Consider the following 14394-nt stretch of genomic DNA (forward strand, 5'->3'; position numbering starts at 1 on the left):
TGCTTGAGCTGCTGCTACCCCTCCCTTGCGCTCTTGCTCTTTGCCACCACCACAAAAGGTTGCTTTCTGCTGTGTGCTGCTCTGCACAGGACCCAGCTGAGTATGGACTGAAACCTCCAGTAACTGTGAGCTAAATAAACCTTTCCTTCCTTCATATTGAGTGTTGGGTATTTGTCCCAGCAACAAGAGAAGAGTAACTAAGACAGAAGGCTAGGGTGACGGCAGAAAATGAACTGAAAGAGAGCTGGGAGTTTAGGAGTCTAATGGACTCGCCCAGCCCACACACTGTTTATCTTTGCAATGCTGGGGATTGACTGTGGTGGGGCCTTATATACGGGAAGCAAGAGCTCTCCCACCAGATGCACCAAGCACTAACCCTCCCTCTACTTCTTTACAGTTATGTCCAAGTGACCTCTTCATAACAGTACTGTTTCAAGATTGGAGGAAAGGGACAGCAAGAGAGCTCACTGGGCTAAGCACCTGCTTAGCCAAGTACAGGGACCAGGGTTTGATCCCCAATACCACATGCTGTGCTGCGCCCCCTCCTCCCCAGGCACACTGAGCTGCCCACCGAGACTGTGTGGTGGCACACTCCTGTAATCCCTGTGCTTGGGGAGCCTGAAAACAGGAGGATCACTGCGAGTCTGAGCTGCGTAGTGAGACTGTGAACCAAATACTTAAAGAAAAAAAAAAAAAAGGAGGAAAGTACGAATAGTAATCAAGGTAGATGTTTCTGACTTTCTTCTTAAAATTAATGTAGGAACTGGAATTGATGACACACTCCTGCAATACTAGCCCTAACGAGGCTGAGACAAGAAGATCAAAAGTTTGAGTTCTGCCTAGGCAATTTATCAGACCCACTCTCAAAATTTTAGAAGGAAAGAAAGAAAGAAAGAAAGAAAGAAAGAAAGAAAGAAAGAAAGAAAGAAAGAAAGAAAGAAAGAAAAGCAAGCAAGCTGGGGCTATGACTCCTCAGTGGTATGGCACTCCTGGGCTTTATCTCTAGTACTTAAAAGAAGAAAATAAAAGGATGTGCCTTACTGCTTTATTTATATATAGTTCTTTCCCTATAACTTATTCAAAGAACCTTTTAAAATTCGGAAACAAGCTTCAACTTGGAAAATATGTATCTGAGTTTGAATAACATGGGATCCAAGGACGAGCGTCTCATCAGCCACCATGCACGAAACCAGACACAGGTTTTGCAAGAGATTTTCTCATATGGTGGCATTTATGGGCTTTGCCTTCTGGGGCAAGCAGCAACTTGGAAGGAGCAATGCTGATTCCAGCAAGAAAGGTTTTATTCAAGCGGTAGGGAAAATGCAAATGGTATTCATATCAAAGAAGAGGCTGCCAAAGGCCTCAGGGGCAAGGAAAACGCAGGGCCCAGTGGCACCACAGGCTGTGACTCAGGCTGAGTCAAGTGTCATGGTGAAGTCTTCCAAGGTTACTCAAAAAAAATCTGTCTGAGGAAGAACAATTGGTTCTAGACAAAGAAAACATGAGAGCAAAAATTGAAAACAAAAATATGCATCTACTTAAGGAAAGCTCAATAAGTCAAAAGCCCATGACTCCAGGACAGAGCTGTCAGCAAGTCATAGGAGTCACCCCGCGTACTTGGCACCAGAGGAGTTTCCAGTGGGTACAATGAGGAGTTTTCATCGAGGTGGATGAGAAGCCAGCACCAGGCTGGGAAAACCTTGCTCTTCTGGGTTTGCTGATGTGTGTGTGTGTGTGTGTGTGTGTGTGTGTGTGTGTGTGTGTGTGTGTGTTTGCTGATTTCTAATTGAGAAAAAGACTTGGAAGAATTCGAGGGAGGATTGATGTGCTCATAATGTTTAGCTGTGAACCCCATTGTCTGGACTTGGGCTGTGTTGCAGGACACCCTCCTGCAACAGCTAACACCTGTGACAACTTATGTGTTCTCAAAGATGCATACACACTTTTGACTTTTTTTTTTTTTTTGTCTTTTTTGAGTTCAGGCTGGCCTTGAGCTCACTTTGTAGCCCAGGCTGGTCTTGAACTTGCAATGACCTTCCTGCCTCAGCCTCCTGAGTCCTGGGACTACAGGTGTGCACCACCAAGTTTGGCTCATATTTCTGAATTTTTACCAGCAAAGTTGGAAGCTCATCTGGGATAATGAAGATGTATAACACTTCCCACAGGAAACCTCAGATTCCTTTGGGCATTACTGTTTCTTCCTTTTCCTCTGGCACTGTCCTGGTCTTGCTGTTTGGATTGAGAACACAAAGCTAATTTTTTTTTTCATTTTTTTTTTCATTTACATATTTTATTTGGTAGTGTTTACACCAGTACAATGAAACTAAAGTTTAGAGAATAGATGTCATTAGTTCAGATATCACCAGTTTATTATAAAGGAGACATGGGAATTATGTACATGATGGAAGACGGCAGAACCTCAGAGGAATGGGCAGCACTGTGTGACGCCACTTCAACAGTGATTTACTTTACAAATTTTCCAAGAATGTCACCATCTCTAAATAAGAAATAATCCTTGTCATCTAGAACTACGTTGGTGCCTCCATATTCTGGAAGAGCTTTATCTCCAACTTTCACACTAACTAGTTGGATCTCTCCACCCTCTCTCTTAGAGCCGGACCCCACAGCTACCTCAGTTGCCTGCAGCACTTTGCCTTAAGATTTTTCTGGAAGCATAATGCCTCTTTTGGTAACAGTTTCAGTTGTGCTCCTTTCAACCAACATGGGGTCAAACAGAGGGAGAAACTTCCGAAACGCCTGTCCTGCCCCGGCTCCTACCCTGCAGCTCACTCCACTACCACGCCACCTCCCCAAAGAGAAACCTACTCTTCAGCCCCTGGACACATGAAAAAAAATCTAATTTTCATATCTCCATCATTCTATAGCTTTAGAGGAAAACCTAAAGATGAATAATGAATATCATAAGCCCCTGGTAGGGCTTGGAGTATAGCTCAGCGGCATAAGCATCTGCCTGGCAAGCACAAAGTCCTGAGTTCAATCCCCAATACCAATAAATAAATAAATAAATAAGTCCAAGGTAAATACTATGTGATGTTATCAATTTTTTGCAAATTCTAGGCAAAAAGTCACTAGACCACAATATCAGCATGTTAGGCACTAGCGGCCACTCAGAAAACACAAAACAGTTAGCAAGACTGTCCTCATTTTCAGTATATTTCATATACTTTTTCTTAAATTATAGCCAACAATTCTAATAGATGTGTATAGCACTGAATTACTGGGGATGCCAAGACTCAGCCGTGAGCCCAGTGGTCTGGCCTCAGCGGCTGCGCTGTAGGAAACCCTCCCGCAACAGCTTCCACTACTGCTTCTATAGCTGATTCGGCAAGGCTTTCAGATTCCTTAAACTGGGAGACTAGGGTCAATAGGCCCACAGTCAATGCTCTGACCTTCTAAATTTAGTACAGCTTACCCTGCATGGACACAATATTCCAGACATGAGCCTCCATATTTATTTTATATGCCTTGCGAAGAATGTAATTCAGTAACTTCCAGGAGCACACACAGCCCTGCCTAGGTCACTGCTCCTTGTGCTTCCTCCCCATTGGGACTGTCCTCCTCCCTCTTCAGGGAAGCCCTTCCTGAGATGTCATGGGGACAGGGACAGGCCTGGATCAAGCATCAGTGTACCCGTTTCAGGCCTGGGTCTCCCTGACTAGCCTTGATGAATACAGGGAAAGCATCTAAACGTGGTCTAATAATTAGTTTCTAATTATCTTAGAAAGTAATAAAGCCATACATAGATTCTTAAGAGAAGTAGGAGGGGTAGAGGAGGAGGAGGAGAAAGAACAGGAGAAGAGGAGGGGAGTAGAAGGAGGGGAAGGATGGACAGAAGAAATGATGGAAGGAAAAACCTTCCCCTTTGCTTAAAAATACCTATGGCAGAGTGCCTAACACAGAGTAAAAGCACTGGAGCCAGGTTTGTTGCAGCAAATGTACTCAGTATTTTGATTCTTCTCCACCCTTCTGGAATTTTTCTCATCGCAAACATTAGTCTAGTTGTCAATTCTAGGTGGGACATCCCCTGCCATCAAGAGAAGGCCAGAACCCTTCTGGATTTTGCACTTGCTTTGGTCCAGTTTCTTTGTATCCCACCGTATGTAAGTTTTGGAATGAAATGTCTCTCTTGCACTATTAAAAAAAGAAAAAGAGAAGGCCAGAATGTGCTGGGAGGAGCCGCCAACCTCCTCGATGACTTTGGTGATGTCAATAAATAGCCATCTCTTTAGAACAATTGTTAATCTTCTGTTTTTGTTAACACACATCAAAATTTCTAGCATGGCTGTTGTGTTGTTTTTGATTTGTTTTGTTTTTTTGGCTGGCTCAGCTCACTCTAGAGCAGGGCTGGTACAGCATATGGTGCTGGGAATCGAACTACACCAGGAGCTTTAGACAGCTGAGCTATCTTGCCAGCCCTAGCATGGCTGTTGTGAATCAACGTTTCAGAAGCTCTGTGGAGTAAGATGCTACTTCAGAGAAAAACCTGAACTGTGCCCACCCTCCACCTCATCACTTCTCTGAGGGATCCAGGGTCACTGTCCCAGTGGGACATAGAGCCCACGTCCCTGAACTGACCACACTCAGGCCAAGTAGCACAATTGGACGCCTCTTCTCCATCCAATAGTAATTTCCCACACAGAAATCCAAGTTCTGAGGAAGGAGAAGAATGCTAAGGACTCAGACAAACAACTGGGCTAAGAGTATCTCGGGCTCTCTTTAGCAAAGTCACAAAGTGACTACCAAATTGTCGCTCCCACTGTATTGAGATCTGGCATATTAGAATCCGATTTAATATATTACAATCTTCCTGCTGGGTCTGTGAATAAAAAGTTTGAACTACATTAAAATAGAATATATAAAGATCTGACATGACCCTTTTGTTCATTGTTTCCAGATTTTGCTTATAAAATAGACTTATTTGGAATTTCACACTCACATTTGTATATTAAAATCTGTGCACAATTCTCAAAAAAGAGATTAATTTTACTGTGTAGTCTAAATTTACCTCACCAAAGAAAAAGTACTTTACTTTCTACTATGTTATCACAAAACAAATATAATTTAAAAGTATTGTTTAAGAGAGTGTCACATCAGAATTATTTGTGAAAAAAATATGGAAATATATTTGTGCAGCTCCTAACCCAGTTGGACCAGGACATGGAAATAAGAAAGAAACAAAGTATAATTCTGCTCTTTCTATTCCTGAAATGACACTGAATCCTATTTGAGAATCAACAATCAAAAGTAAGACCAGGAGATAGCTCAGTGGCACAAGCACCTGCTTGGCAAACACAAGGTCCAGAGTTTGATCCCTGGTACTGCAAAAGGAAAGAAAAAAATTAAATGACCTGCTCTTTTCACTTGGCCAAATAGCTCAGCAGATTAAAGTTCCTGCAAGCAGGTGCAGGGGCTGGGAGTTCAATCCCTGGGCCTGCCGTGCTGGCCCCGCCCCCAGAGGTGCTGAGATGGCAATTGAGACTGGGCGTGGTGGTACACGCCTGTAATCCCAGCTCTCGGGAGGCTGTAAACAGGCAGATCACTACAAGTTTGATCTAGTAGTGAGACCCTGAACACCCTGTAGACCCTTCCCTAAAATACAAAGAAAATAAATAAATAAATAAAATGAAATAAATAAAGACCAGGTTCTTACAAAATGCAGAATGAACTCAGCTTCCTCAAAATGAAATGTGAGAAATATTAGCATTTTGTTGTTTATTATTCAATGTATAAATACTTGTCCTTTGTCTCAGTTACTCTTCTCTCATTGCTAGGACAAATACCTGATACCCAAAATGAAGGAAGGGAAGGTTTATTTAGCTCACAGTCACTGGAGGTTGCAGTTCCTACTCGGCGGGCCTCAAGGCAGGGCGGCACATGGCAGAGGGCAACCTTCCATGGCAGCGGCAAAGAGCAAGAGCAAAATGGAGGTGCAGCAGCAACAATGGCTGCAGAGAGCAAGTCTGTCTCCCCTAAATTGCATTCAGGCTCTCTGCACCACCCTGGTGAAGTGGCCACACCCATGATCCCAACAGTACTAAGATCCATAATCCCAATGGATCATGAGTTAATCTCAGACTGTAGAATTCCCCATCCCATGACTGCATGAGGCTTTGGGGGAAACTAGACACAAACCATAACACCCTTTTAGATTGGAAATTCTGGGGGCTACACCTGAACATTTATCTTCAAAAAAATATACAGCCACAAATTAAAAAAAAAAAAAATCTGTAGTAAAATTCAACAGAGTCAAATTGGGAGATAGCTCAGTGGGATTAAGCGCTTGACTGGCAAGCACAAGATCCTAAATTCAATCCTCAGAACCACCAAAAAAAAAAAAAAAAAAGGAAAAAAAGAAAAGCCCACACATCATTTATAGCCATGACCCATTCAGATGGCTGACACTGACAAAAGATCTACAAACTGCTGTACAGGATTTCAGGGGAAATCCTGAGGGGATTTGACTGACCTTGTCAGGTACAAAAGTCATACTTTTTCTTCTATGGGTCTTGCTTTATCTTGGTCTTAACCATCCAGCAGAAAAGTACAAATATGAGGTATAAAAAGTAAAGCCATATTAATATGCTGAGCTGTAAAAGGCTCAAGTCAACAACTTTTGACATTGCCAGCCCTATGGATAACCCACTACTATTATGGACTACTGGACTATATTGGATTATTTTGCTGAATTCATGCACCTACAATATATGAATGTCAGTGGAATACCCATCTCTGACAAAAGTTAAAAGAGGGATATAAATGAAGGTCCAGTTCGTAATGAAAAAAATGTATCTATCTGTATATACAAAATAGGATAGACATAGAGCTACTTTCTCTTAGTTCAATGAGAAGAAAAATTTATACTAAATGTGTTTAGACAAGATATCATGTCGATGTCTTATACTCTGAATACTATGAAGACAACAATATACAATGTATTAATTATTGTAACTGTCCTCCTAACCTGTTTTGAAACTGTCTCATTGCTATTTCTTTCTCAATAAAATAAAAATAACTAAATAAATAAATGAAAATCATTGCTTCTCATTTAATTTTATGACTAGTGCCAAGATAGTGCTGTTATGGCTACATAATTTTTTCAAATAGAATTGTTGAGTTCATGTTTCATTTTTTTCATGTTTCATTTTCAATTGTTTTTGTTATATATAAATATATGTAATTATAACATCTGCAGTATATGAATAAAAGAAATAAGGTTATGTGTCTTTTTCAAAACTTCTGTCAGATGCACCCAATTTGTAGAAAATAATTTATTACAAATTAAATTTTAGTTTTAGAAATTGTCTCCTAATTAGCCCTAGTATATACTTTATAAGAAAATTATTTGTCGTATCTAGGTATTTAAAAGTTATATAAAGTTATACTAAATATAGACTTTTTGGGCAGAGAAAAATGTAGATGAGAAAATAATTCTGCTGTTATATCCAAAAATAACTGAATAGCTATTTTTTCTTTCCAATTTCATATATGCAATATATATATATATAAATACATGTGCAGGACATACCATTATACATACTTTTCTATTACACTTTCTACAAACATCTTACAATTGCATTTTTATGTGGTCAACAGTTTTTCAAAACATTATTTTGAATAGCAGCATACTATTCCAAGAAATTATTTTGCCAAAGACAGAGAGTTGTCATGACACCTGAAGTGTATCGATTAGGATATAGGAAAAGTTATTTAATGAAGAGACACAAAAAAACTGTAGTGGCTTGAATAGGAGAAAAATCACATTCCTGAGGCCTGGATCAGGCCCCGTGCAGCCGTGTGCTGGCTGAGGCGGTTCTGGCCACAAGGCCAGCTGGGGTGTCGTCCCTCCCCGGCCTGAACCGCCCACGAGGAGGACCCTTTTCCACCTGTGTTTATGCCCCTGTTACAGCAATAGAAGATTAAAAGCAGCAGCAGTTCTCTCCAGACCCAGTTATTTATTTACAAAACTCTTGTTCCTAGAAGATGAAATTTTATTGCCGTTATAAGCTTTGAACATAATAAAAATACTAATGTTTTATAAATATTAAAAATCATGAAATACATTTTGTGACAAAAATGTGATTTTCTTTTTCTTTCTTTCTTTTTTCTTTTTCTTTCTTTCTTTCTTTCTTTCTTTCTTTTTTTTTTTTTTTTAGACAAGGTGTCCTCGCTCTGCAGTTCGCGCTGGCCTCGTGCTCACTTTTGCAGCCCCCAGGCTGATGTGGAACTCGTAGTGATCCTCCTTTCTCAGCCTCCCCAGTGCTGGGACTGCAGGGCTGTGCCGCCACCACACCTGCCCGGACCTCGCGCTTGCCAGGTGAGTGCTTAAGCCTCTGAGCTATCTCTCCCTCCCATTTTTTTTTTTAAATGTATTTAATACTGGGTCTACAGGGCCTCACTACACAGATCAGACTCATTGTGATGCGCTTGTGTCCAGCCTTCCAAGCACTGGGGTCACAGGTATGTGCCATCACACCCAGCCTCAATCGCCGTCTCAGGGCACCCGGGGGTAGGGGCCAGCACGGCACACAGGGGATCGAACCCTGTTCGCCGCGTTCTGCTTCAGCAGGTGCTTTCATCCGCTGAGCTATCTGGCCGGCCCCTCCTGTCCAATTTTTGAATTTTCAGTTTCTGTCCCCAAAGCTATGTGGTCGTTGCCACCATCACAAAAATTGATCTGTTAGTTTTATGACTTTTTTTTTTTTTTTTTAGGGAATGGTCTACAGGGTGTTCAGGGTCTCACTACTAGATCGGACTCATAGAGATCCACCTGTTTACAGCCTCCCCAGAGCTGGGATTACAGGTGCACACCACCACGCCCAGTCTCCATTGCTGTCACTGCAAATTGTGGGCAGGTACTGCAGGTCCAGGGATGGAAAGCCCGGCCCTTGCGCCTGCTCACAGGCACTTTAATCCACTAAACTATTTGGCCAGCCCTCTCATGTTGTGTTTTAAACAAAAAATACTTTAAATTTATAAATCCTGTAATGCAGCTCAAAGATCTTTATTCTTTAACAAGGTTTAAAATTTTTTCATTATATTGCTCATTTTAAGAATTTGTTTCTCTCCACCCTTTTATCTTGTATTTTTGAGTTTATTTTTATGCTCCTTGTCTTTCTAAATTTCTCAGTGCCTATACTTTCCTACTCCCTTTTCACAGCGGTTAGGTCATTCTATCCGTAGCACTGATACCAAGTAGCACACGGTTTTCTCTGACTTCCAAATAATGGGACACTTCTGTGAGTTTACAAATAGTGTTTTTACCTGTTAGTTACTATTGGTCCTATGTAAATTTTGTTCTCTGTATGCTCAGATAAAGAAGTCTTACAGAGACTTGGTATTTCCAAAACAATCATTGGTCCTGCTCAATTCTTCAATTGGTTTCCAGGCAAAATCCTATTTTAGACCTATTGCTATAGAGTAGGTTTGCAAGTATAATTTCTTTTCTTTTTTTATGTATTTGGTATGGGATTATTATTATTTTTTATGTATTTGGTACAGGCCAAGTATAATTTCTAACACAATTTCTGGTGTCTGCAGCCCTTCAAAAATGAGATTACTTTCCAATCCCACCTACTGGAGGCCTGATAATCTTACAGATGCATGTAAATTTATAATCTATGGCATCCACTACATTCAGGACTCTCCTACTTCCACCGCATCCTCCTCTGCCTTTGTGTCACAGGGGACAGCAATCTCCTAGCTTCTCCTCACTTATTAATCTGTGAGGGCTGAGAGCACTACGTGTCCAGCAAGCTCCATGCTCAGGAAGGAAGTCAGGCAGGAAGTCGGGCCACCTGTGTCAACATAATGGAATTATTTACTCTAGGTCATTATTACAGGAACATATGGCTGCAAATAAATTTATAATTTCACTGATTCTTGCAGTAAACTTCTGCAAGCCAGTTTATCAAAAGAGAAGCAAACAGACTCGTAGGCAAACAACTTGCTTAGAGAAAAGTTTGCTTACTGAAACTCCATTTGCGCTCCTGACTGCAGTGTTTCTCAATCCTCAGCTACTATATCGTGAACTTTGATCAAACCCAACATGCACCCCAACTGATGCGCCAGCCTTGTGCCACATGAGCCTGAACCTTAACACCTTAGCCTTGTTTTTTCTAAGACACCTCCATAATCAAGTCAGCATTCTTCTTCACTGCATTAGATCCCAGGAATCTAGTTTTGATTGGCCAACAAGTTTTCTGGTAGTTGTTTAGAGAGTTGACATCATGTTGAGATACGAGGTAGAGGCACCAGTGGTGAATGAGAAACCTCCTGCAAATGCATGGATAGAAGTATCACTTGCCAATTTTTTTTTAGCTGATTCACCCTTTGCTCAAAATCTGGGACCAGTAAGTGAGGTACTTGTCATCTATCATTTCAGAGTTTGATGTGGCAATACTACTTGTCCAGGACCTTGTTCTCCTGTCATCAGTGCAGATGTCACCAATCTTAATGTCTGAAGAACTCCCAAGATTCTGAAGTAAGTCATCATAAGAATTACATACAGATTATGTTTTGATTTTCAGGGCATTTTTACTTTTTAAACTATTTTAGAAGTTGAAGGATTTTTCCATAATGAACTTGTAAGATTCCCGTTCAAAGCAAGACATCTGTGTCTGTCATTCAAATTAAGCATTCGTGGCACCCAGCTCTTGCTGTCACAGCCACTGCAGTACGTTGAGCTCCACAGAGCTGGGGCAAGTCAGGGCTGGATGGGCACTGGGTGATTCTGTAGCTCGCTGAGGAAAACAAGTAAACATGGGCAAAGGAGATCCTAAGAAGCCGAGAGGAAGATGTCATCACATGCATTCTTTGTGCAAACTCGCCAAGAGGAGCACAAGAAGAAGTGCCCAGAAGCTTCCATTAACTTCTCAGAGTTTTCTAAGAAGTGTTCCGAGAGGTGGAAGACCCTGTCTGCTAAAGAAAAGGAAAATTTGAAGATATGGCAAAAGAACAAGGTTCGTTATGAAAGAGAAATGAAAACTTATATTTCTCCTGAAGGAGAAACAAAAAAGTTCAAGGATCCCAATGAACCCAAGAGGCCTCCTTCAGCCTTCTTGTTCTATTCTGAGTATCACCCAAAAATCAAAGGAGAACATCCTGGTGTCTCCATTGGTGATGTCGCAAAGAAACTTGGAGAAATGTAGAGTAATACTGCAGCAGATGACAAGCAGCCATACGAGAAGAAGGCTGCTGAGCTCAAGGAGAAGTATGAAAAGGACATCGCTGCCTACTGGGCTAACAGAAAACCTGATGCAGCAGAGTCGTCAAGGTTGAAAAAAGCAAGAAAAAGAAGGAAGAGGAAGATGAGGGGGATGAGGAGGAAGAAGATGAGGAGGATGAAGAAGAGGATGATAGTGAATAAGTTGTTCTAGTGCAGCTTTTTTCTAGTATACAAAGCATCTAACCCCTCTGTACAAAATTCATTCCTTTTGAAGCAAAAGAAATGGAAATGTAAGGCTGTGTAAGATTTATTATTAAACTATACAGTGTCTTTCTTTTTTGTATAGTTAACACACCACCAAATGTGTCTTTAGATAGCCTGCTGTCTGGCGGTATTTTCAGTAGCCACTAACCTTGCCTGGTACCATATGGGGGCTGGAAATTGGCTCGGAAATGTAAAGCAGGTTCTTGCTGGTGCACAGCACAAGTGAGTTATATGTGGAGACAGCAGTTTGTCATCTTCAGTTGGCTCTGACGCAACTTATACAAAATAGTTGTTCTGTCAACTGAATACCATTCTTTTTTTAAATTTATTTTTATTTTATTATTTTATTTTTTTTCAAACCAAATTGATAGGACAGTTTCAATAATTAACACATTGCATACATTCTTCCTAGCGGTTAATTGCTGTACAAGATGCGGACATGATATCTTATTTACAAACACCATTAGAGCAAATCCCTCTATTCATTAAGAGAATGTAACTATATATCTATCCTAACCACTTTGAATACACAGAGACAAAATGGGCATTCATCTGTATCCCCTTTTTTTGTTAAGTTCCGTTATTTGAATACTATAGGTGTGTGAACTCAGCAAAATATTCTAAAAGAGTCCAGTAGCCCATAATAGTATTGGGCCTTCCACGTCACTGGCAATTTCAGAAATTGTTCACCTGAGTCCCTGACAGCTCAACATAACAGCATGGCTTTACTTCTTATGTTTTGTTTTTATACTGAATACCATTCTGAAAGTGAAAAAAAAAAAAAAAAAAAAAAAGCTGCCACTGTTTTGTTGACATTCTGAATGCTTCTAAGTAAATACAATTTTTTATTGAAAAAAACAAATTAATCATTTGTTTTTTTTATTTTTCTTTTGTTCATTAAACCAATATTTAGTGAGCACCTACTTTGGGCAAAACACTGAAAGCATTGAAGATTTTCTTTCTCTTCCCTTAAAAATACTATGCTGGAATAATCCCCAAGGGATAGATTATTCCTTAAGCGGCTCCTTTTCTCCTTAACATGATATAGATAAAATGAAAGGTGAAGTTGAACAGAAAATATGAAAAAAATACAACAAAACTACCTAAAACCATAGGCTCTTGCCTCAAGGTTAGAGCTTTGTAAAGACTTCGTTTCAGCCAGGCTTATTTTATCATGTTTGTCTAAAGTAGTCTTGTGAATGGCCACTTATATAAACACTTGAGAAAAATTGCAATTTGTTCCAGGCTAGAAGCAAAAGCAGACTTTACTCTTCTTCCTTTTCATGGACTTCCATGTTGGAAAGCAGTCCCATTAAAACATTATGGGGACTGGCAGGTTTTTGTATTTGTTGGAAATGATTTTCAAATAAATTCAGTAATCATATCCTGAAATCCACTTACACAAGGACCATATTATGAGTATTACTGAAGGGAAAACGACTTCTAAGAACTTTTAATAATGTGTTAGTTTTCCTATCAATGACATTTAACTAACTTTTACAGTTGATATTAATAGTCTAGATCGGCTCTTAACTAGCAGCTAATAAAAAACTGAGATCAGGTTATTCCAGATTTAGACTTACTATCAATATAGTAAGAGCAGAATTTATGAAGTTATGAAGGGTGATCCACCAGTGTGTGATGAAATCTTGTACCTTGGTTTTTCCAGGGCAACTATCACAAGTGTTTTGACTTCTCACCTAATAAAAATTATTCAAAAATTTTAGGTTAGCTTCAGGTCAAAAACTGTGGTCCAAGTTCCTCAGTGGTATCATTTCCACGGAGTGGACTCTGCTATACAGAATTATTTCCCCCATTCTATAGATATTCCACAGAAAGCTTCATAATGAATTTTGCTCAGCATCCTTGATGGAAAAGGCCTTCCCGGTGGTTCTGGACTATGCAAACTCATTTAACTTCTCTTCCTGAATGCAGGTCTTTGAAAAGGAGAACAGGGAACTTGGGTAAAAGTGATAAGAATGGGGTGTTAGGAGTGATCTTCAGGATGACTAAAAGAAGGGAAAAGAAAGCTCAGATAAAAACAAGCCAGGCACATTGGTGCATGTCAGTAATTCTAGCTCCTTTGGAGACTGAGGAAGCAGGATCACAATTTCAAACCAAACCTGGGAAACTTAGTAAGACCTACACTCAAAAATATTAAATTTGTTTTCTTTAATCATTTATTTATTTATCTAGGTACAGGGTCTCACTACACCACTTGGACTCCTAGTGATCCTCCTGTCTCAGTCTCCCCAGCACTGGGATTATAGGCATGTGCCACCACATCCAGTTTCGGTGGCTGGCATAGCATGCCCAGAGTTCCAGGCCGGCCTGACATGGAGTACCAGAGATCACTTAGACCACCAAGCTATCTCCTCAGCACCCCGAAATATTTTTTTTAAATGACTGAAGATGTAGCTCAGTGCAAAGACGTCTGTCCAATCTCCAGTATCACACAAACAAACAAACAAACAAACAAAAATCTCAAAGTTTACATATATTTGGCACTGCATTACATGGCTTTTAGCTCATGAACAGTAAGACTTTTAAAAGAATGTATCCACAATCTGACTCTACTATGCATACCACTATCTATTAAAGAAGAATGTCCCTTAGTTGGCTAGTTGTCCTCCTTTCCCTAAATACAGTGGGGGATAGAGGCTGGAGGTTGCAGTCCTGGTAATCTAATTTCAAATTGATTTTGAGGGAAGATTTTTTTCTGCCTCCAGAAATTATTCAAGTTCTATCCTGGCTTTAGGGGTATTCACTGTGACCATGTTTCTCAAGCTGAACCTACCTGTCTTCGTGCTTCCGCATGAAAACTTCTATGGGCTGGCCAGTCCTAAAGCATCCTCAAAGCAGACCTGAGGAATTCTTCACAATGGAGCTGCTGAAACTTGGACAGGAGCTGCATCCAGTCCCCACCAGAGTGTGAAACCCTCCTC

The 14394-nt window shown here is 40.4% G+C and overlaps 2 pseudogenes; one reads left to right on the top strand and one right to left on the bottom strand.

The window, feature by feature from the left end:
- Positions 1 to 2463: 2463 nt before the first annotated feature.
- LOC101582617 lies at positions 2464 to 9999 on the bottom strand (annotated as a pseudogene).
- Positions 10000 to 10779: 780 nt separating this feature from the next.
- On the top strand, positions 10780 to 11386 carry LOC111815138 (annotated as a pseudogene).
- The last annotated feature ends 3008 nt before the right edge of the window (positions 11387 to 14394 follow it).

The sequence above is a fragment of the Octodon degus genome, unplaced genomic scaffold (genome assembly GCF_000260255.1).
Source record: "Octodon degus isolate 3935 unplaced genomic scaffold, OctDeg1.0 scaffold00001, whole genome shotgun sequence".
Classification (NCBI taxonomy): Eukaryota; Metazoa; Chordata; class Mammalia; order Rodentia; family Octodontidae; genus Octodon; species Octodon degus.